Genomic DNA, 22,631 nt, shown 5'->3' with positions numbered 1-22,631 from the left:
AAAAAAAAAAAAAAAAAAAGAGTTTGACGCTTAGGGACACTTGGATGGCCCAGTTGGTTGAGCATCTGACTCTTGATTTCGGCTCAGGTCATGATCTCACAGTTCATGGGTTCCGGTCCCACATGGAGCTCCATACTGTGCAGAGCCTGCATGGGATTCTCTCTCTCCCTCTCTCTCTCTCTCTCTCTCTCTACCCTCCCCCTGCTCATGCTCTCTCTCGTTCTCAAGATGGATGAATAAAATTTAAAAAAAAAAAAAGAATTGGACACTTAACTAACTGAGCCACTCAGGAGCCCCACTCTGATGCCATTTTTAAAAGTAGCAATACATGCACATTGGAGTAAAGTCCTTTCCTTCATATGCCAGAAAAATAAGAGAAATTAAAGGCATAGATGATATAGATATAGATGTAGATGTAGATATAGATATATAGATAAAATTACACATAGATATATATGATGATACTATGCACAGTTATGCATACTGGTTTTATCCTAATTCTATCTTTATTAGAGTCTCATAACTGCACACTTATTCATTCTACATTCTTTTTTTTTTTTCCAATTTGTGTGAGCTTAAACAACTTTTATTTTGCTCAATGAAATGAAATAGGAATCCAGTTCCTTAAACTATCAGAGGCATCTGTGAAATTGAACAAGGCCAGGAAATAGACCAAAATACATGTAGTTATTTAATATATGCTCCCATTTCAACATAATGTTCTTCCTATACAAGAATAAGATCTGTCATTCCACTTCCCATTTTCCCATTCCTTATTGCTTATCCATAAGGAATTTGTTAGTACTCCAGCACTCTTGAAAGGCTCCTCCTCTAATACTATTTCTTTTCTGACAATTGTCCTGGGTATTTTGCCATGCTAATTCCTCTAGATAAACCCTATATCTGTTTTTCTAGTTCCACCAGAAAAAAAAAAAAAAAGTTGCTTTAATTGAAATATATGACACTTATAGATTATTTTTATAAAGAGTTGTTACAAAATCAGTTCTTCCTATTCTTTTCTTTATGGGATCGTAAAGGTTTGTTTTTGTTTTCTACATCTAGGGTGGATGTTAAATTTTGTGCAAAGACTCATTAATAAGCTATGGAGATAGTCATATCGCTTTTCTCTTTTGACTTATTAATGTGGGAATTAATGTTAGATCTTCAGATGTTAATATAAAACCCAACTGGCCATGCTATATTCTTTTAATATACCACTGACTTCTTTTTACTAATGAGTTTTCCAGATTTTATATTATATTCAAAACACCAATCTGTACTTTTCTCTCTTTATTCATTTTGACATCTATGTTATTGGCTTTATAAAGAAATGTTAAACTTAGTTTGCTTAAATTCAACAAAAGCTGCTTTTAAAATTAGTGATACTGGCTTTTAATCCCAGAAGAATAAAACTTTTATACTTGGACCCTATAACCCAAGTTGAAAATGAGATTATTTCAGATTAAGATTTATAATAGTGCCCAAATACTCATATAAAAACATGGATTATTAAATCTATTCTCATACATCAACTCTACTTTTTTTACTGTTATGATGAAATTATTTTTCTCTATTCATTTTTGTGCACATACACAAATTTGCAAATATCTTGATTAGCAGAAAGTCTGTGATCAAAAGACCACCCATAGGCTTGGGCTGCACATGTGCAGCAGATTTTACTACGGCTTATAAAATAAAACTCATGAGACACAAATCTGAAGTTTACTGTCTCCAAATTATTGTTTGAGTTTCCTTACATCATGACAGTTGGATGTAAGATAATGGAAATATGTAAGAGTTGGAAATAACATTTAATCAAACAAGTCTTTGGGGGCATCCCTGATTCTGTGGCATGTATCCAAGCCAGATACAAAGTAAGAGAAAGGGGGCACCTGGGTGGCTCAGTCAGTTAAGCCGCCGACTTCCGCTCAGGTCATGATCTCGCGGTCCGTGAGTTCGAGCCCCGCGTCAGGCTCTGTGCTGACAGCTCAGAGCCTGGAGCCTGTTTCGGATTCTGTGTCTCCCTCTCTCTGACCCTCCCCTGTTCATGCTCTGTCTCTCTCTGTCTCAAAAATAAATAAAACGTTAAAAAAAATAATAATAAAAACAAAGTAAGAGAAAGAAGTAGTAGGAAGACACCGCGGTTTGAAACACACCAGGATCACCAGATAGACCAATAAGCGACTCATTAGGACAATTCTGTGTTAAACTGAGCATTTTGTGCCTCAATTTTTAGTTTGTTTCTTGATCAGATTTCTGTTACTATTTTACTTGTTGTTCCATAATCCTCATTTGCTGGTAGAGAGTGCCAGGAATGAGGGGAGTAAAATGTTCAGAAGTGGAGGTAAATAGGCCAGTTCCTTGAGAGCCAGAGGATTTTCAGAGCTTCCTGGGCCACCAGGGGAGACAAGGGAGGCAAGTCTGCACACTACTTTTCATACCCCTTTCATCAAAGAAGTATTGTTTGTCTGAACAACGAGGGTCTGCATCTTCTAAAAGGACATTTGTAAACCAGTGCACTAAAATAAACTATGTCCTTAATTAATCTGAAACTGTAAGGCAGACTGATCGATAACATGAAAATAGAGTAGTTTATAGCTTGGAAGTCTCAGTACAGAAGAAAAGTCAGTGTAGTCACTGAGTGAGAGGTCTGGAGGATGATAGTTTACAGTTTTGAAAATGGAGCATGCAAGTGTAGCCAATGGACTAAAGGTGTGTTAGAGAGCCTTCAAGACGACCACCAATGATCTCACCAATTGGTATACCCCTGTGAAGTCCCTCCCACCTTGAATAGTGCTGACTTGTGTAACCAAGGGATATTGCAGAAAAGATAGAATGTGACCTCCAAGTCTAGGTCATAAAAGACAATGTATTGTGACTTACAGTTTCCTCTTTCTTGAATCATTAACTCTAGAGGAATCCAGCTGCCATCCAGTTTCTTAAGGAAACTCAAGCGATGATATGGAGAAGTCCACAAGGCTCCTTCCAACACAGCTTTAACTTTCTAGGCACACGAGTGAGCCACCCTGGAAATAGATCTCTAGGCCAAGTCATGCTTTCAGACAAAAGTAGCCATGGGCAACATCTTGATTGCAATCTCTTGATACCCCAATTCAGAATCACATAGCTAAGACCCTACTGGTTCCTGACACACAGAAACCGTGTGAAATAATAAATATGCATTGCCTTAAGACACTAATTTTTTCAATAATTTGTTATGAAACAGTAGAGAACTAATACATGATTTGAGAGATGGAGCAGGTCCATTTATAACATCTATAAGAAGAAGAATGGAGATGAAGATCATGATAAATAAGCAGGTCAAAGAACCAATATGCTACGTGTGGAGTAAATAAACAAATAGATGCTGACCTCACTCAGGATGATGGAAGCACTCGAAGTAAAGAGAATCAAGAACCCAACTAGATCCAAAGTCTTAACTGAAAAAAAAAACATGGATGGAAGATGCACTTCAAATCAAAACAGCAGGAATTTTTATGAGAAAAAAAAGTAATCATTTGAAAGCTGAACTGAGACACACTGAAGGGGCCACTGACCCCACTTCCCAACCTTGGTACACATAGAAATGGCCTCTGGGGGGGGGCGCCTGGGTGGCTCAGTCGGTTGAGCGTCCGACTTCGGCTCAGGTCACGATCTCGCAGTCCGTGAGTTCGAGCCCCGCGTCGGGCTCTGTGCTGACAGCTCAGAGCCTGGAGCCTGTTTCAGATTCTGTGTCTCCCTCTCTCTCTGACCCTCCCCCGTTCATGCTCTGTCTCTCCCTGTCTCAAAAATAAATAACCATTAAAAAAAAATTAAAAAAAAAAAAAAAAAAGAAATGGCCTCTGGGGGTAAATAATAAAAGTACAAGAGAAACTGTATTACTGTTTATGTACTAATCTCATCTATGGTATTAATGAAACCTTGTTATAATAACTTAAGGGACTTTGCCAGGAGTCTTTTTTTTTAAGGAAAATAAGGTTTGATTTTCAGATTCTTATAATATTTTTAAAACAAGCATGATTTGCTACACTCCTCACAATATACAAGAAGAGTCACATTTCTGTATCTTTTTAAATAGAATCCTATCTAGCTTGGAGGCCTATCTCAGGACCACAAGCTACCTTTTTTGATTTTCTCCTTCTTAAGACTTCATCACTTCTCTGGTGTTACAGTGGTGTTGTAGCAGGATATAGGAACCAGGCAATCCAGGCACATGTGGGAAAGACCCCTTCTGGGCAGTAGACCAACATGCTCACCATTGAGATTCATTGTGAGATTTATTGTTCTAGCCCCCATGACCATGAGAAAGTAGAGACATCTACCTCTTTCAACGCAGCCCCAAAAACCATGATGCTTAATCCCAGTCCCAGGTGTCTTCAATCAGCCCCTCAAGGAATGGGTGCTTGTCCTCCCCTGCATGACCATCACTGTTGACTACAGAACCCACCACCCCTCTGTCCTTCTAGGTTCTGAGAACCCAACTCTCTGCCAGGCTTGAAACCAGGATCTTTTCCTAAGAACACTAGCCCTCATTTCCCTATAGATAATTCAACAGGTTTGTTTTAATAATACATGCAAATCAATATCACTTTGAGAGATTTTACACTTTAAGCCTTTTATTTCTATAAAAAGTTTCTTAGGACAAAGGAACACTAAATATAACAAAATTTGGCTATCCTTCCTGGAAAAAGGAAGGGGAAACATACATTTTCTTTTATTTGTGAATGATTCTACAACAAAAAAGAATGAGTCATTAATTTATTCATAACTCTCTATTTTTGTTATTCTGTGCAGTGAATATTTATTGCATTGCATGCCCATCTCTTCTCTTTTTAGGAACTGCAAGAATGTTTATCTTTCTGGTATTTTTTATTGAGACATAATTGACATATAACATTATATTAGTTTTAGGGGTATGACATACTAATTTGATATATGAATATATTATGAAATGACCATGATACATCTAGTTAACATTCATCACCACACATAGTTACAAATTTTTTTCTTGTGATGAGAACTTTTAAAATCAACTCTCAGCATTTTTCAAATATGCAGTCTTTAAATAAGAGAAAAATATTAGCACAAGTGTGCATGTCCTCAACATACACTTTAGGTGGGATTGTAAAATTAAACTGGGATATACAAAAGTTATTTCTAGATACATTTTGGTCTAGAGAAGTAATATACTTGGTGACTCCTGCACGGTTTACTATTAATACAACAATAAAAATTTTTAAAACATTGAGATGAAGGGTGAGTTATATGTCTAGCATCCATTTATCTTAATAGCATTAATATATTTGTTTTACATGTCATTTTTAACAAGTTGCCTCGTTAATCTCAGCAATTCTGTCCACAATTAAGGTAATATCATGGAGAGGTTACAGCATTTTGATTCCTATAATCCCTTCCATATTCAGTTTATGTTAGGACACAATAGAGATTTTTGTTTAATTTTTCATTATGACATTTTTAAACACAAAGAGTACAGATACTAACGTAACTAACACCCACACCAAGATATATCAAATCTTACCACTTTTTCGTATTTTCCTATCATTGCTTTCTTTTTAGAAATATACTGCTTAATACAGTTGGAGCCACTGTCCCTTCTCTAACCCAACCTCCCAGAAATTTCTGCCAGTGCCTCATCTTTTTCATCTGTGTTTTGTGTTCCTGAGGCTGGAGATTGTCTGTTTTAAATTTTCCAGAGAATATACCTCACATCTTGTCCAAGTGTAGGAAAGGGTAGTCTCCTGGCTTCCTGAAGTGGATATGGGATAGTAGTGTCTAACTCTTCCTCAGGGATTCTTCAAACCAATACTTGTTGTCAGATCCTATCTCACTTCCAGAAATATCCAAAATTGCCAATGAAAATTATTTTCAAGGAGGGACCTAGTGCCCACAATTCCTGAGCCTTTCTGGGACTTTGTGGGGCTAATCACTGCTTCTCATAGGCATATCCTTCTGCAAACACGTAAGTTTTCCAATGTTATTAGACCACTCATTTTTATGTTAACCATTTTCCAACAATTTTGTCCATTTCTGGCATCTTCTACTGTCTTCTCTACCTGGAGAAGGTCCTTTTGGATTTTTACTACTATCTTACAGGGTTTTCGTAAAAAGAAGACAAGTGCATGTATTTCGTCAGTCCGAGGGTCTTTCCCCATAAATATAAATTTTAAAAACACTTATTAACAAGTACAATGGCCGATACAGCCCACAAAAGTATCCAGTTTCAAGAACCATTTATAAAGGGGCAGTTTTGCCTGTGAAGAAAAAGCACAAGAGCAGAACTTCCTAAGTTTTCCACCATCAGAAAAGACTTCTTTAGATAAGAAAGTGGACCTACTCTGATGGTCTTATTTAGACAAAGAAGACGCAGCGCTTCATTTCCAAATGAACTTAACTGGAAGGTTTTGTGATTACTTTCCCCTTAGATTCAGCTCTGCTACCTGACCTTGCCACATAAACACTTTCTGTTCTTGTTAGCTCTATCTGTTAGTTGGAAGTTCAAAATATTAGAATACGTTACGATGAGATGCTATCGAATAAGTAATAAAATGGCTGTGAAGCTTTTCTTTTACAAGTGTGAGAGGGCTCATGATTCTCCTGAAAAATATTCATTTAACTTTTATTTTTTCTTCAACAAATATTTATTGGATGCTCCTAATGTGTTAGTCATTGAGCTACAAACTCAGCGTAGCAGTGTTTATAAGATTCAGTCCCTGTATCTTTATGCCTACTTAATCCTACTATGGACTGTGCCTTTAATACATATGATAGTCCCATAATAATTTTTAATTAACAACTAGAAGTAAGAGAACAGTGGGACTCTCCACTCAATTTGACAGGTGGCTAATTTTTTAAATAGTTAATTTGATTTATTATTTCAAGACAATCTACCAGATGACTCAACGTTGAATGCACAGAGCAGATGATTATAAGAAGAGCATTTCTCATGAGTATCACTTTTTCTACTTAGAATCACATACTGTACTTCTAATTGATTAAGAATATGTTAAAAGGGCAGGTGGTGATTTCCAGCCACAAGGTCAGGGTGTAGAGGGATATGTGTAAATCCTATGTTTATTAGATCTATAAATACAGTTCTCTCTACACTAAGTGCCTTTAATTTCTAAGAACCCAGCCCTCAGACCCAGGGTTGCTTCCCAGTCCGCGGCTGGAATTCCTGATCGTGGCAGTCTGCTGAAACATGAGTTCAGTTACCAAATATAGTTGAGTGGAGTAAGAGGACAGATGCAAGTCTGAGGCCACAGTTGCCTCAAAGTGACCAAGGACCAAGCAGTCTCTAATGAATAGGCAAGACCAACCTCTGCTCCCACAGAAAAGAAGAAATGCTCATCTGAAACCCATCACCTTTTCAGAGTCTTCAAAGTAACCAAGGCTTGAAAAGGTTTGTAAGATATTTCTTAATAAACTATTAGGGCAACATTTTTTAAACTTTTTTTTAAAAAGCTAAAAATATAATAGTTTGCCTGAAATTATAGTACTGTTTAGAAGATGCCTTGATTTTTCTTTTATTTGGAGAGAAAAGCTAATGGGAATTTTGTAGTCTTTCCAGAAACAAATAATACAGATTTGTCTATAGGCTTTATTTCTACCTACACTGTCAAAGAACTGAATTTTCTCTTATAATCTTAAGCATGCTAAGTTTGTGCTATCAGTTCCAAAAGGATTAAATGTAATTATGGAAGCAACCTTTGTCAAGATTGTATATATGTTATGTTTCACAGAAAATATGAATATAGTTAATTTAAAACCTCACCCATACTTAAGCTAAATACCGATGGCCTAAAATTATATTCTTTAGGTTTTAGTAACATTTTAAGTTGTTGACTCTACTTCCAAAGGATTTTTAAAATCAGTTTAGATAGTAATAGCAGACATTTTAAATTATACCCATGAATAAAATTTACATGTTTATTTATAAAAAAAGATAAAGCTTACTAAGGGAAACTACAGTCAAATTTAAACATCACGGTATGATTTTATATCATGTTGTTTGAAGTTACGTATGAAATTGTCTTGAATCCAATATATGAGGTTGATACAGAATGATTTGAGGCTCATATTACTTTTTTAACATTTGCTAAAAATACTAATTGCCTTCTAGTATGAATAATGTGACCACATAGAAAGCCCTGACAATGTAATACTACGCAAAATCTGTTTGATCATGTATGTACAGAAATTGCATGATAATTGTCCTTTCCAGTATTTTTTCTCAAAGAAGTTGAATGTTCACTTGGATTACTCAGATTTTAAAAATCAGAGTGTATTTGACAAACTACTGGTAACAATAGACAAGGTATAAGAGATTTATCTTATTTCTCTTATACCAATAAATGTTTTTTAAATATGTGATTGCACATTCCTAGAATACAAATTAGCCCTCACATTCCAGCATCTAATATGGATTAGGGTCTCTAATATCTTAGGGACTCTTATGTCAGTTCGGTCTGAGCTTCTTTTTTATTGCTAAAACTGAAAATTGAAGGGTTCCTATAGCATACCTCACAATAGACTAAGTATCTAGTTTATACTGGACAATTACAACCGCCTTGATTTCTTCATTGAAAAAAAAATGTAGAGGGGCAACACTGGTCAGGTTTCAAACACTATGATGCATTCTTAAAGATATACTAACTGAAATATGCAAGGACAAGATAAGAGACTCCACTTCATTATTAATAATATGTGTGAAGAATATCAAAGAGTATTGTGATAACGGCATTCCAGTCAGGAATTTCAGTCATCTAGAGTTAGTTAATGGCTAAAGCAACTCTGACTGTAATTTGTAACTGTTAAATCATATTAGAGGATAGAGAAACAAATTTGGTAAATAATTTTTCACCTGCATACTTTTGATATTAAAACTTATTTTTTTAATTTAAATAAATCCATTCCAACCTAAGCCAGCTTGACTACACATAAAATTGCTTTCCCAAGATTCCTTTTCTACAAACCTCAACTTTTTATGTTCATTCATGTTTTGTCCTTTTTTTTTTCTTTCTTTCTTTTTCTGAAACAATCAATTAGTAGTTATACTTTAGGACAAAAAAAAATTTTTCCCCCTTTACAAAACAACCTGCATACCTCACACCTTTGCTTAGCAAATACACATCCTACTTTCCTCGCATAGAGATGTTTCCCTTAATATTTCTAATGGTTTTAATGACATATTCTAATTAGAATTCTTAACACTTAAGATCCTTAATTCCTAATAAAAGGTAAGAAGTAATTGTGGATAGCTATAACACTAGCATTCTATGGGTTGGCAAATTTATAAAGTTACTTTATGATTTCTAGAAGTATATTCTTCATAGTAAATTTTTCAGAGTGGCACAAAAAATGTTTATTTACTAATAGGCCCAAGTCTTTTTAGTTCCTCTGTAAAAGAAGGCCAAAAGTGTATAAACCTATGTTCAGTAATTTAATGTTTCAGCATTTTATCTTATTTGGAATTGATCTAGATATTCAGTGCATATCATTGTTTAACTTATCTCAGTGTAATTTTAAGGTTTTAAGTTACTAAAAAGATTCTGGAAATGATTTTTAAGTAGACATGCCATAAAACATAATTATTGTTTAAAATTCATTTATAAACTTTTATCTTACGTATATTTAATTTACTTCTTAACAATTATGTTTAGATTATTTGTGAAAATTTCATGAGACATTAAATAGCTAACCATCACGTTATCTTTCTTGCTAACAGATTATTTGACTTTTTTATAAATCAAGGTGAAATAAAAGTTGTGTGTCCCCTTATATTTAATGCTGATAACTCAAAAGACATTCCTATTATAATTAAACCAACAAACTTAAACTAGCAGGGTTGTTTTCCCCCCTGAAGATTATCCTTAATAATGTGAACTTAAAAAAATATTAGGGTTACTTTCTATATTTTCAAGAATATACTTGATTTATATAAACACTTAATTTTCTGTAAGCCTATTAAGTAGAGCTCTTTACAAATTAATTTTGGCAATGCTATCAGGAGGTAAAAAAAATTTTGATTCATCTGCAACATAGGTACATAGACATACATAAACATATAAACATATGCAAACAGAAATCTTAATAGCTTTTTTTTTTTTTAATTTTAGCCATGAGACAGGTATAATAATGCAAAACTCATGAGTTTATAAAAGAGCAATTGGGTCCAAATAGTGTTTCTAGAAGATGGAATAAGTTATCTGCTCAGATGGCTGAAACTTTTTACTGATATCTGTGGAGAAGACTTTTATGATTTTTCTATTTCCAAATAGACTTTCCTTTTTGTTTGTTTTTTCTCTTCTGATAAGAATTATCTCTCTGAATTTTGCATTTCAAAGAGATGGCCCTCAGTTCCTAGAGATGACCAAGGCAGAACATTTACATCTCAAAGGCACAGAGAAAGAATGCAAGTTCCCCCAAGAAGAACTTTTGTTTCCTAAGGCTAGGATTTTTATAATAACTACAAGGCTTTTGAGATGAATAGGAGAGGTTTGAGGATTGGTAAAAAGGATAAGTGGACTTTTTCTGGTTTTGTAAAGATTCTATTTGTAAGACCATTTGTACAAGTTGCCCTCAATTGATAGTACAGCTGTTTTTAATTCCTCAAAGGATTGGGTTGCAACTTGAATATGTCAAGGCACTGATCAACCCAGCCAATTACATTATGTTCAATTTGCTTCTTTATATCAGAGAGATCTTTAAGATACAAACCAGAAGTTTCTTATGTCCTGGATTTAGAGCTGTTTGTCTTTGGAATCCCCCCCCCCCCAACATAGTTTTATTTAGCTTAGGAGAAAGTCCTTTGAAGACATTCTTATCGGGATTTGAATATTAGCTCTCAATTTGTCCAACTTCTGACCATAGACAGACTTAAAAAAATCCTTTCAAATATCTTGTTGGGTTTCAGCTGGGACAAACAGTAAATATTCCTGGAAGTATTGAACAACTTCATGGACCCAAGAGGTACCCTCAAAGAGGATGCAAAAGATACTATACAAGTTCCACAGCCACTCCTAAAGATAGCCCCCCCCCCAAAAGTAAGACTTAGATAACTCTGTTGAAAGCTGGCTACAATAAGTAAGACCCCTGCTGCAAACTGGAGTGCAACACACATTTCCGTCTGACCATATTTTGGAGGCCCACAAACTGATAGCTGCCAAGTCAAATTCTCAGATCACAAAGCAAGACAAACAAGAAGGCAATAGTTGTTCCTGGGAGAGAAAGTGATGCAGTTTTAGGGTGATGGTGAGGGGTGGTCCAGAGCCGATGGCCAAGAAAGAATTCTTGAAGACATCTTTGGTGCAAAAAGGTGATTTATTAAAGCACAGGGACAGGACCCATGGGCAGCAGAGCTGCACTGGGGTTGTGATGGGTAACTGATGTTACACCCTCAGGTTGGGAGGGGTTTAAGGATAGAGTACGTCTCTAAGGAAGTTTGGAAGCAAGGTTTCCAGAACCTTGAGGAGCTAGCTGTTGCTAGGGAAACACCATTTGTTACCATTTAGTAAAACCTCAGTCATGAAACCCTTTAGATTATATCAGGGGGCCATAAACTTGGAGTATGATTGTCAGCATATATCTCAGGTGAGTTGAGATAAAAGCAAGTTTCCAAGGAATTTTTACATGTTAAAGTAGACTTATAGGATCCTCAAGGTTGAGATAATGTCAAGCTAAGATTCCCTTTTACCCCTAGCAAAGTGTCATCATTGGGGCAGCTGAGCTCTTAAAGGGAGGTCACTCTGCTGGTTTTAAGATCGTGTCAATGAGCTATAGGCAGTAAAGGAATTTAATTTTTCATTTGCCTTTATTTCCCACATTACCATGCCAAAAACTTAAACCCCTTTCCTTTGTTCTTGGGTAGCCAGGAGTGTCCAAGGAATATCACACATATCCCACCTTGAGCGGGAGGGGTTGTTAGCTTGTATTTTTAGCCTATACTTGCCCTCAGCTTGCCTCATGCTTCCTCATCAAAAGGATCAATAACCAATGGGTCTGGATTTGGAAAGGAAGAAACTGTGTGAAATTTACCTTCCTCTCTGACTGGCACTATAGAGTTCCAAGGAAGCTGATTCTGCTAATAATTCTCACCCTTCACCAACTTCTTCCAGTTTCCCCAGAATTCTTTCTGTGAGCTCCTGAGTGAGTAAGTTTAACATGGAAAGTGTAGCCTGATGAAGTTTTGGGGTAATGGTAAGGTTTGGAGCTGACAGCCAAGAAAGAATTCTTGAAGATGTCTTTGGTGCAAAAAGGTGATTTTATTAAAGCACAGGGACAGGACCCGTGGGCAGAAAGAACTGCTTTGGGGTTGTGAAGAGTGACTGGTTACGTACTATGGAGTTGGGGGAGGTAGGGTCAAGAGGAAGTTTCTTAAATGGATTTCCATATGCTAAAGAAGACTCAGATTACTGGAGGCTTAGCTATTGTGAAGCTAAGGTTGTTTTTCCCTATAGCAAACCATTAACATTAAGACAGTAGGAAGTTCCTGGACTTTAGGCTATTGATAAGATTGCCCCTTTTTTTGTAATTGTACTAAGATATTTGTAAACTGATGGAGATTCTTATCAGTTTAACCATTTGTTTTCTGTCCTTTCCTTTGTTCTTGGGGAGCCAGAAGTGCCTAAGGAATATCATACATATCCCACTTGGTGGGGAGTTTGGTGGAGGGTGGGAATTGTGCTAGCTTGTGCTTGGTCCTCAGCTTACCTTATGGTCCCTCATCATAGCCCATTAATTTTCATTTTAGTTTCCCCTTGGTTGTTTAAGGGATAAGTGATAGCAGTTGACTAGAGAATCTCTCAGAGTCCCTCAGTCTTGGGAGGGGCCCATATGGAGGCCCTCTTCTGAGGGTAAATATGGGGGTATTTGAGTTGGTGTCAAGGATTCGACAAACCTTTGTTGCAGGATTTTTTATCTCAATACCTGATCCGTTGTCTTGCTGCTTTGAAGGATGAAGAGGTGGACACAAAATGAGCAGCAGGCAAAAGTTTATTAGAGTATAAGATCAGAAAGGAAGAATAGTAGAAAAGCTGTCTTTATAGAGAGGGGAAGTTCAAAAGTGAATGTCCACTGGACAATAGGCAAGGGTCCTTGTTTTATAAGGTTCTGGTTGCCCACGCCTTCCCTTCCCCTTTGTTCCTTCTCAGGTCCTACCCTCATTGGCTGGATAACTCTAGGTGCTGAGTAGTCCATTTCTGATTGGCTTGTTTCCATTGTATGAGAGGTGGCCTAAGGCCATATTTAGGTCTTTTGTCAAATTCTTGAGGGAAATCTGAGTGGAAGTAGATGGAGTCTGTTACATCCTTAAGAGGAACCTTATGTCTGGGGAGGTTTGCTGTGCTGAGACACTTCCAGCATTGTTCCAAAATCTATGTTTTTTCCCACCCAGGTAGCTCAGGTCCTAATCTTTCCCTTTCTGCCTACTGAATCCTATCTTTTCCTGTCATACCTTCAAGAACATTCATTTTTCCAGTGTTCCAGTTGATTGCAAATGAGACACCATTTTCTAGGCCAGAGATTTGATTATGGCCCCCCAAAGGAGAATGCAATAGGAAAGGCCCAGTTGTTTTAGGTTTCTAGCCTTAGGGCTATTGCACTCATAATGCTAATAGCTCAGACTTTTTACAGTTTTGTGGTCTCTTCAGAGATGGAGGATAAATTATCCTAGGTAAAGTGGGATAATTTTTCATTAGACTTTTGCAGTGAATATTTCAATGAAGCTGTTTGGAATCTTGAAACATTTTGGAGACTTCTGCATGCCAATTAAAATAGGTATCTTATTCTGTTTGTTGATTTGGAAACTCTTGCTTTCAATTACACTTCTTAAATGAATGATCTTGTCTAATTGGAATGTTCCCCATAATGGCCATTGTAATTCCAGGCTGTTTTAGTAAGATTTTGTCATATTTTTAGATATCTATACTTTCTAGGACCATAAATCTTAGACATTAAATATGTAGGTGTGCCAAAATGTGGTGTGCTCAGTTCTTTGAATCTTGAGAATCTCATTTCTTTAGTTAAGCCTTGGTTCTCTCGGAGTCGAATTAAAACCTAAGAGTGATGTGCCACTGGGTTGGGAGCTTTGCGGTGTTTTTAATATGCCTTATTTCACAAAAATTTTCTTGAGGTTGGTTGGTAAAATAGCATCAATCTAACAGTCCATGACCAACTTATCCTAGCCTGGGAGTCTTAGAATTAGGTGGTAAGTGCTGATAACGGCACCCTGCCCTCCAATGTTGTGGCTTTGGCTTCCAAGTTTCCCATTTGCAATAAATCTATTATTCTTTTTACACGATATCTTTATAATGGCAGACACCATAATGGCTTTTACATGTGCCTATTTAGACTTTGGTTTTGATGGTGTAAACAGTCTTCATTTCTTATCTTAATTTATTTTCCCAAGAACCCCAGTAATTTATGCTGTGAACTCACCTCAGGCTTTGTGAGTCTCCTAATGACTGCCACCCAGTATAACTATCCCCAAACCTTTGCAGGACCCCCAGAACCTTTCTGGGATTTGCTTGCTTGCTTGCTTGTTTATATATACTGTGTGTGTGTGTGTGTGTGTGTGTGTGTGTGTGTGTACTTTTTTTTAATGTTTATTTATTTTGAGAGAGAGAGATAGAGATGAACAGGGGAGGGGCATAGAAAGAGAAAGAGAGAGAGAGGATCCACAGCTGTTAAAATATTTCTGTTAAATCTATCTGTTCTAGTGTGTCATTCAAAGCCACTGTTTCCTTACTGATTTTCTGTTTGGATGATCTATCCATCAGTGTAAGTGAGGGGCTAAAGTCCCCACGATAATTGTATTACTATTGATTAGTTCTTTATGTTTCTTGTTAATAGTTTTTATGTATTTTATGTATTTTATGTAGTTTTTATGTATTAATTGTAAATATGCATACATATTTACAATTGTTATATCTTCTTGTGGGACTGTCCTCTTTATTATTATGTTGTGTCCCTCTTTGCTCTTGTTACAATCTTTTTTTAACATCTGTTTTGTCTGATATGAGTATTGCTACTCCAGCATTCTTCTGACACCATTTGCATGACAAATGTATCTCCATTTCCTCATTTTCAATCTGCTGGTGTCTTTAGGTTTGAAATGAAGTCTCTTATAGGCAGCGTATACATGGGTCTTGTTTCTTATCCACTCTATCATCCTGTCTTTTGATTAGAGCTTTTAGTCCATTCACATGCAAAATAATATCAATAGATAAGTATCAATAAGTACTTATTGCCATTTTGTTACTTTTTTTTTTTTGTGGTTGTTTTTGTAGTTTTTCCAAAAACCCAGACTCTTAACTATAGAGAACAAACTGATGGTTACCAGAGGGGAGGTGGGTGGGAGATGGGTGAAATAGGTGAAGGGGATCAAGCATCGTGATGCTTATCGTGATGAGCTCTGGGAAAGCATAGAATTGTTAAATCACTATATTGTATATCTACAATGAATATAACTCTGTATATTTCCAGTAATTATACTGGAAATTTAAAAAATAAAAAAATGAAAAATATTAAAAGACAAACAATAAAAATGAAAGGAAGAAATTTAGTCTAAGAATTGCCTGTGATTTCAAAATAACAGCAACAAAAGTTTTAAGTCTTTTTCAACTTTTGTTTTCATGGTGTAGTTTTTATTTTGAAATATTTTAGCATTGGAATTTGCTACCAACAATTTTTGTTACTTTTTTAGAAATTGTTTAAATAAACAAATAAAATAATTAAACAAATAACAAATTAAAATGCTTAATTTAAATTGTAAAGTCACTCATAATTTAACTGGTTTGTTTTTCAAAGAATGTGAAATAAACAACAAAAAATGTTCCTAAATGTCCCACCCCTGAACCCTATTTCTGCCCAAGCCCTGCCACAGAGATAATCAACATTAATTGTTGGTTCATGCTGTTCCAATCTTTTTCGTGTAATTATTCCTAACTAATATGCATTTTAAAATGCTTATCGAAATGTTACTACCCCATCTGTACTTTCCTAACATCAAATATTCTTTCTTTCAAAATTATAGTACCTTCTCAACGTCTCTACAAGGTATTGCATAAGCAGATTGCAAAATTTCTCCCCTTATCTAAATTCTTTTATTATTTTTAAAAATTTTTTTTTTAATGTTTGTTTATTTTTGAGAGAGAGAGAGAGAGAGAGAGACAGAGCCTGAGCAGGGGAGGGGCAGAGAGAGAGGGAGACAGAATCCGAAGCAGGCTCTGGGCTCCGAGCTGTCAGCACAGAGCCCAACGCGGCACTCGAACCCAGGGACCGTGAGATCATGACCTGAGCGGAAGTCGGACGCTCAACCGACTGAGCCACCCAGGCGCCCTTCCCCTTATCTAAATTCTTAAAGTAAATAACCATACTATCCCCAACAGGAAAAGAAAACTTTGTAGTTAAATGCAGGTTTCAACCCTAAATCCACCACTTCCTAACAGTTCAACTTTAGCCAAATAATTTAATGTTTTTATGCTGAAGTTTTGAGTACAGAAATAATAAAAAAGAAAAATAATGACTATCCCATCAATTATTCTGAGGATCAAATAGTTCACTACATGAAAGCAGGCACTAGGCAACACTCAGAAGCTGTCTTGTAGGAAGTTCTCAGGGAAGGCTAGCTTTTATTGTTTCTAATTGAATTCTTTCTACTAGACTCTGCTGTTTCTCATGCATATGCCTTGCCTTCCCGCTCCCAGTCCGGGAAATCTTTACATGTCAACAGCCTATAGTGCCTTGTCTCATGGGGATCATGCAAAGGGTGTTCCACAAATATTTTTTAACCGACAAAATAGAGGATTATCTTGATTGTCATAGATCTGGTTTTCACATAATTATCACCAAAAGTCAGCAAGTCTCAAAACAAATGTTATTCATAGTTTCTAAACTTGTCTCTCTTTCTCTTTTCTTTTATTTCTGTATATTCATATATGTTGTGAATCATACATATTTATATTTATATTCAGGAACTCAAAAATAAATATTTTTGCAAATACTAGGGTAGTAATGCCATGACAACTTAAGATGATAAAATGGCTTGTGTTAGAATGAGTGATGTACATACCAAATTTAAAATGTTCAATGAAAACTCACATGAGTGCTCTATATTTCATAGTAGATCAAGAGTCCAACAGAATTCAAATGCTTAACTTAGGAAGAAGTTGTAAGCCATAAAATTATATTTAGAAATAATCCATAAATTAAGCAGCATAAAATTCTTCAGAATGGATGAAATATGCACAGGGATTTAACAAAATAGGCGACCATGGAAGTTTATAATGGAAAGCAATATTTGCTTGGGAGAAGTCAAGATGCTGATAAGCTGTCCACTGAAGTTCAAGGTGGAAGGACATCTATAATGCCTCGTAGCATTTGCTGACCTTCCTAAACTTTGCTTCACCAAATATTTGCTTAAGTCTGGCATCATGCATAAATGTCAAAGCTCACCTGGAAGACTTTACCTTCAGAACGCCATGAGGATACCTGCAGCTGCCTGCATGGTGCAATCTGAGAGAACCTAAAGCACCTTTAGCCTGAGAGTGTCCTCCTCCTGTGACTGTCACCACCCTCCCACTAATAGCATGCCTTCCAAAAGAGCCATGGTCAGGGTGCCTGGGTGGCTCAGTTGGTTGAGCGTCAGACTTTAAGTCAGGTTGACCTCACAGTTTGTGAGTTCAAGCACCCCTAGGCTCACTGTTTGGTGCAGAGCCTGCTTCAGATATTCTGTCCCCCTTTCTCTCTGCCCTTCCCCTGCTCGTGCTCCCACTCCCCCTCAAAACTAAATAAAACATTAAAAAAGATAAAATAAAACAGTCATGGTCTGCAAATACCAATATTAACATACAAATATGCATTTTCTTTTCTTTTCTTTTCTTTTAGTTTTTTTTTTCATTTGTACCTTAACAACTTGCAAGATAATTTGAGGCTGTATACAATAAAAGCACAGTGCAACCGCCCAAAAGCAATGAAAAGATTTAAGATAAATCAAATATAAGAAATTCAGAATCTGACACTTTCTCAGTTTCCTACTTCTGCCTTTTCTCCTATTAGAATGTTAGCTCCTTAGGGCAGAGAATTCTGTCTTACATCTGTGTCCCAGCCTGTAGAAGCGCCTAACACAGTGGGCACACAGCAAAGATGCTGACTGAATAAGTCAGCAAAGAACGTAAAAAAAAAAAAAAAAAAATTGGGAGAGGGGTCTAAAAAGATTTGTATTTCTGTGATTCAAAATTTAACTCTGAGCTTGCTAGCATCATGCCAAAGAGCATTATCAAGGGTTACTCTTGGTCTAGTCGTAAGAATGCCAAAAAACAAAAGAAATGTTTTTCTGGTTCTGAATTTTTTCATGAGAAACTTTCTTGGCCAGTACTGAGAAACACAAAAACCAATGTCTTTAGAGACAAGGTTTTTATTTTGCGGTGTCAGACCTCTTACTGTCTTGTATTGGTGAAACGAGCATGTTGTGTGTGTTTTATGTTTTTACATTAACAGCTATTTACAGATAGCATGGATTACTTTATCAAGTTCTTACTAGGAAACAGAGCCCAGGGCATGAGTAACTATTGGTAAGACAGGTGAAACAGCTGGGTAAAAAGAACAATGCTTCACGGAGGACACCTGGTCCCAGACACATCCTGCAGTGGGACCTGGATGGCTGAGAGCAAGGGGAGGGAATGAAACATTTCTGCCTCCTGTCTTCGTTCACATGGCTCTGTCTCCCATCAAATCCTAGGAAGGGTTCAATCCATGTCTCAAGTACCAAGTATTTCTTGGTTTCTCTTCGTCATCTGCCATGACCCAGACACTGTGCCAAGCATTCGGCATTCCAAGACTGTCAGTTACATCTCTTCTTTCAAGGTGTTCACAGTCTAATGGACAAAGGGTTCTCTAACTCATATTAATAACTCAATAAGACGAATGTTAAAATACTATGCAAAGTGTCACGTTTGGAAGAAAAAAGTACACAGACTGGGGAGTCAGAAAGCACCAAAAACAAGTGAAATAATCAAGTTTTTAAGGACAAACTGGAGTTTGAAAGAGAAAAACAGAAAGGAAGCATGTGCAAAGCACGAAGACATGACAGAACGTGGAATTTTCAAAGAATAGCACATAAAGCAGTAGGGCATGATTGCAGCATGTGTCAGTATGAAGATAGAGGTTGAGGCTGGAGAGTTTCCCTCAGGGCAGGCTGTCCGGAAGCCCACAGATAAACTGCATGTCACGTTTTGGACCTTCTCTTATCCAATGGAGCTTGCACCATTGGAAAACAGATACCAAAAGAATGACATGGCCAAATTTGTAAATATGTTCTCTCCCACCATCTTCGATCTCTTACTGCAGTATGCTTAAACTATGTTTAATAACAACTATCATGGTTCTCCTTGTATTTGAGTTATTTTTTACTCTTGCCTTATCCCTCTAATCTCTCCCATTAGATTACAAAACATTAAAGGAGAGAAACTATGCCTGGTTCATCTCTGCCCTCCTTGAAACTTCCCTGGAACATACTAAGTGATAAATATTCAATTGATTTCACGTTCAAGTTACCTTTCCAGGAAAGGGAGGTGGAAGAAAGGAAGAGTAATTATAAAATGCGCAGGGCTAGCAAAGAGCCATTTTCTCTCAAAGGGAAGAAGCTAGAACTATACAAATTCCAAGATATTAGGAAATAGCTGTGGCATATGAGAGCGTTAAGGGAAGTAACAATTAAAATAAATTATTAATGATGGTTGAAGAATATATGAAAGAGAAAAAGATGAAGAGAAGAATTTCCAAGCAATTCAAATTCCAGAAGAGGGTAGAGGCGGGAGGCAGGGAAGAATTAAAGATGTAGGAGAATACCTTATTCCTCAAAATTTCAATATCTTTCAATTCTCTTTGCTAAATTGGAACTTGTTAAAGTTTTTGGCATTCATCTCACTTCTTTATTCATTAAAGACAGTATAATTAGTTCTCTTCAGTGTATTTCATGTTCTGTATCTAACACACCAGCAGAGAATTACCGAAAACACCGTTTGAAATAAAACATAATATCTGAGGGAAATAATGGAGATGTTTGCAGTTGTATTTCTTTTGATTACAATCTTTTAATTTTGGGGTGTGGACTGACATGAAAATCTCTGAAGCATGATTTCCCAGTGAGTTTGGGCCACCTGGAAACCTCCCTTGTTCATCCGCATTCAATGAGCATTTTCCCTAGACCCTGTGCATGTTCTAGCAGCAATAACTGGGTTGCAAATTAAACCCAAACCATGTATGCCATAGAGCTATTATCTTCTTTTTCACTGTGCAAGCAGTTTTTAAGCTACACCTAATCCTGACAACTGGATCCTGTCAGATGGCGCCTCTTTAAAACCAAAATATAAGTTAATAAGCAGGTGATTTAATCTGCCTCTAGCAAACACTCCCTGTTTGAAAAAAGGAACTAAAAAGTGTTTCATCATTCATAAGTTTCCTTTAAACTATCTCATAATTTTTTATGAAGGCTTAAAATTCATCCTATCATGTTCACTTTGCACTAAGTATAATTAAATTAATGGCAGAACTCTGATATTAGCAGAAATAGCAGAAAACTGATCCAGTTTTATTAGTCTGATAATATTGCTTAGGATTCTTGGTTGTGAAACTATAATATATTGGTAGGAAAGTGTATGGTTAAGATAATGAGCTCTAAAGTCGTTGTCTGGGTTTGAATCTTGGCTCTCCGAGTCACATTTTCTGACTCAGTTTCCTTCTTTATAAACTGGGGCCTATTGTGGGAATTTTAAATGAAATAATCTACATAATGGTTCTTGAGGCAATTCCTACCTATGGTGAGCCATACATTGTTAGCCATTATCATTATCATGATTAGTATTACTAGTGCTTAAGCTAGACGAATTTATTAGGTAGCTGATTTTCTATAGCGGGAGTTGGCAAACTTTTCCTAGTAAAGTCTGCATAAATATTTTAGGTTTTGTCAATCATAAAGACTACTAAACTCTTGCATTTTTCCACAAAAACAGTCAAAAACAGTCAGGTGGCCACACTCTAAATGCAGTCAGAAGTCAAAAGGCTGTGACTCTGAAATGATCAACTCAGACATTTCACTATCTCAATACATCTTTCCAGATCCTCAGTCATTCATACTACATCTTTCTTTTGCTTTCATTGGGCCTTCAGTCCCTTAATCTCTTTATGATCAAACTCCTACCCATGAATCCCAATCCAGCATAGACTTTAGAATCCACCTGTATCTTGCTGATATTCTCAACAACCTTGTCCATTTTCTTTCCATCCTACCTGTGCCTCAGAACCTGGAGCATCTTACTTGCACAGTTTCACCTGGACTACTGAGCTCCAGTGAAGAGAAGTGAGCAATCACACTGATTAATGACATTATAAATACGTCACATTTAACTTCAACTAAACCCTCACCACTGCCCTTAAATCTTTCTTAAGGAAATTTTTCCCTTTCTCTACAACAGCTATTTCAAATCATCTGCTGTCCTTATAAACTTCCAAATCGTCAGAAGTCTCAAGCTAGGAACTCTCCTTTCTTTCAATTATACATGTATCCAGATTCCCCCTGCTCCTCTCTTCCTCTCTCTCTCTCCCTCCCCCTTTCTCTCTCTCTCTCTCTCTCTCTCCCCAACACACACACACACACACACACACACACACACACACACACACTTTAATTACTCCATTACTTCTCTCCTTCGACAATGGAAGAACAATATTCCCTTCCAACCTGAAGTCATTTGTACTATAATAACCCGTTTCATCTCACATCCTGGAAGACCTGGTCTATACATCATCCCCACTTTTTTACATGGTTCTTCTGCTTCTCCCTCTCCATTGGCTAATTCCATTAGCACTGAAACACATACCTGTGCCACATCCTAAACAAATAAACCCATTAGATTTCATACTTTTGTCCACCTACTACCCCTATCTGTCCTCCCTTCTATAAACTTAGAATAGTCTGTAGCACTTGCAATCTATACTTCTTTTCATTCCATAGTTTCTCAATGTATCTGGAATCTGGCTTATATCTCTGTCACATACACCAAAACTGCTGTGGCCAATGGTGCTAAATGTTCCCAGTTGCTAAGTCAGAAGGAAAAAAGCAGCTCCTTTGTGAGATTCCTTGCCTAGCTTCCCTAACAACTGTCTCCTGGTTTCCCCCCAACTCTCTGGAGGATTGTTTCCTTTTTCTCTCTCTTTCTTCCTTGACCTTATCCACTCCCATGTCTTATAGTGCCACCCTTAGCTAATACTTCCCAATCTAGTTTTGTTCTCTTTTCTCACATACCAGTATCTCACCTTGCCTTCCACACAATACCAGAGTTCCCAGTTGCAAAAGGTGCAAATCAAAATTAAAGTTTTTTTTTCCTCAAAACGTCCCCCATTGTGTCATGCCAAGTTAGTGGCAACACCCATCCCATTGTTTGAATAAGAAATCTATAATCTTGTCTCTGGAATTTAGTCAATCACACGTTTCTGTTCTATCTTCTCTCTATTGCTTCAGTCCACTGTTTTTCTTCCCAATGTCACTTATTTTGACTTCTGTCATATTTTTTTTCTACTGTCACTCATATTCCTTAGTGGCAAGTGACAGAAAT

At 36.7% G+C, this 22,631-nt stretch overlaps 1 protein-coding gene across 5 annotated transcripts in view; it reads left to right on the top strand.

Moving 5' to 3' along the window:
- The first annotated feature begins 7,263 nt into the window (after window positions 1-7,263).
- PALLD (palladin, cytoskeletal associated protein) overlaps window positions 7,264-22,631 on the top strand; it is a 406,810-nt gene continuing 391,442 nt past the window's right edge. For 4 of the 5 annotated variants that reach the window (XM_025921710.2, XM_086703911.1, XM_086703908.1 and 1 more), the window contains exon 1: window positions 7,265-7,420. The gene's annotated coding sequence lies outside the window, so the exon portion shown is untranslated. Of the gene's footprint in view, window positions 7,421-22,631 lie in introns of all 5 variants that reach the window. The other variant, XM_086703909.1, reaches the window with a different exon arrangement.

Source organism: Puma concolor, chromosome B1, assembly GCF_028749965.1.
Source record: "Puma concolor isolate L17-30 chromosome B1, mPumCon1.1.hap2, whole genome shotgun sequence".
In the NCBI taxonomy this organism is placed as follows: domain Eukaryota; kingdom Metazoa; phylum Chordata; class Mammalia; order Carnivora; family Felidae; genus Puma; species Puma concolor.
This window is presented reverse-complemented; position numbering and strand designations above follow the sequence as displayed.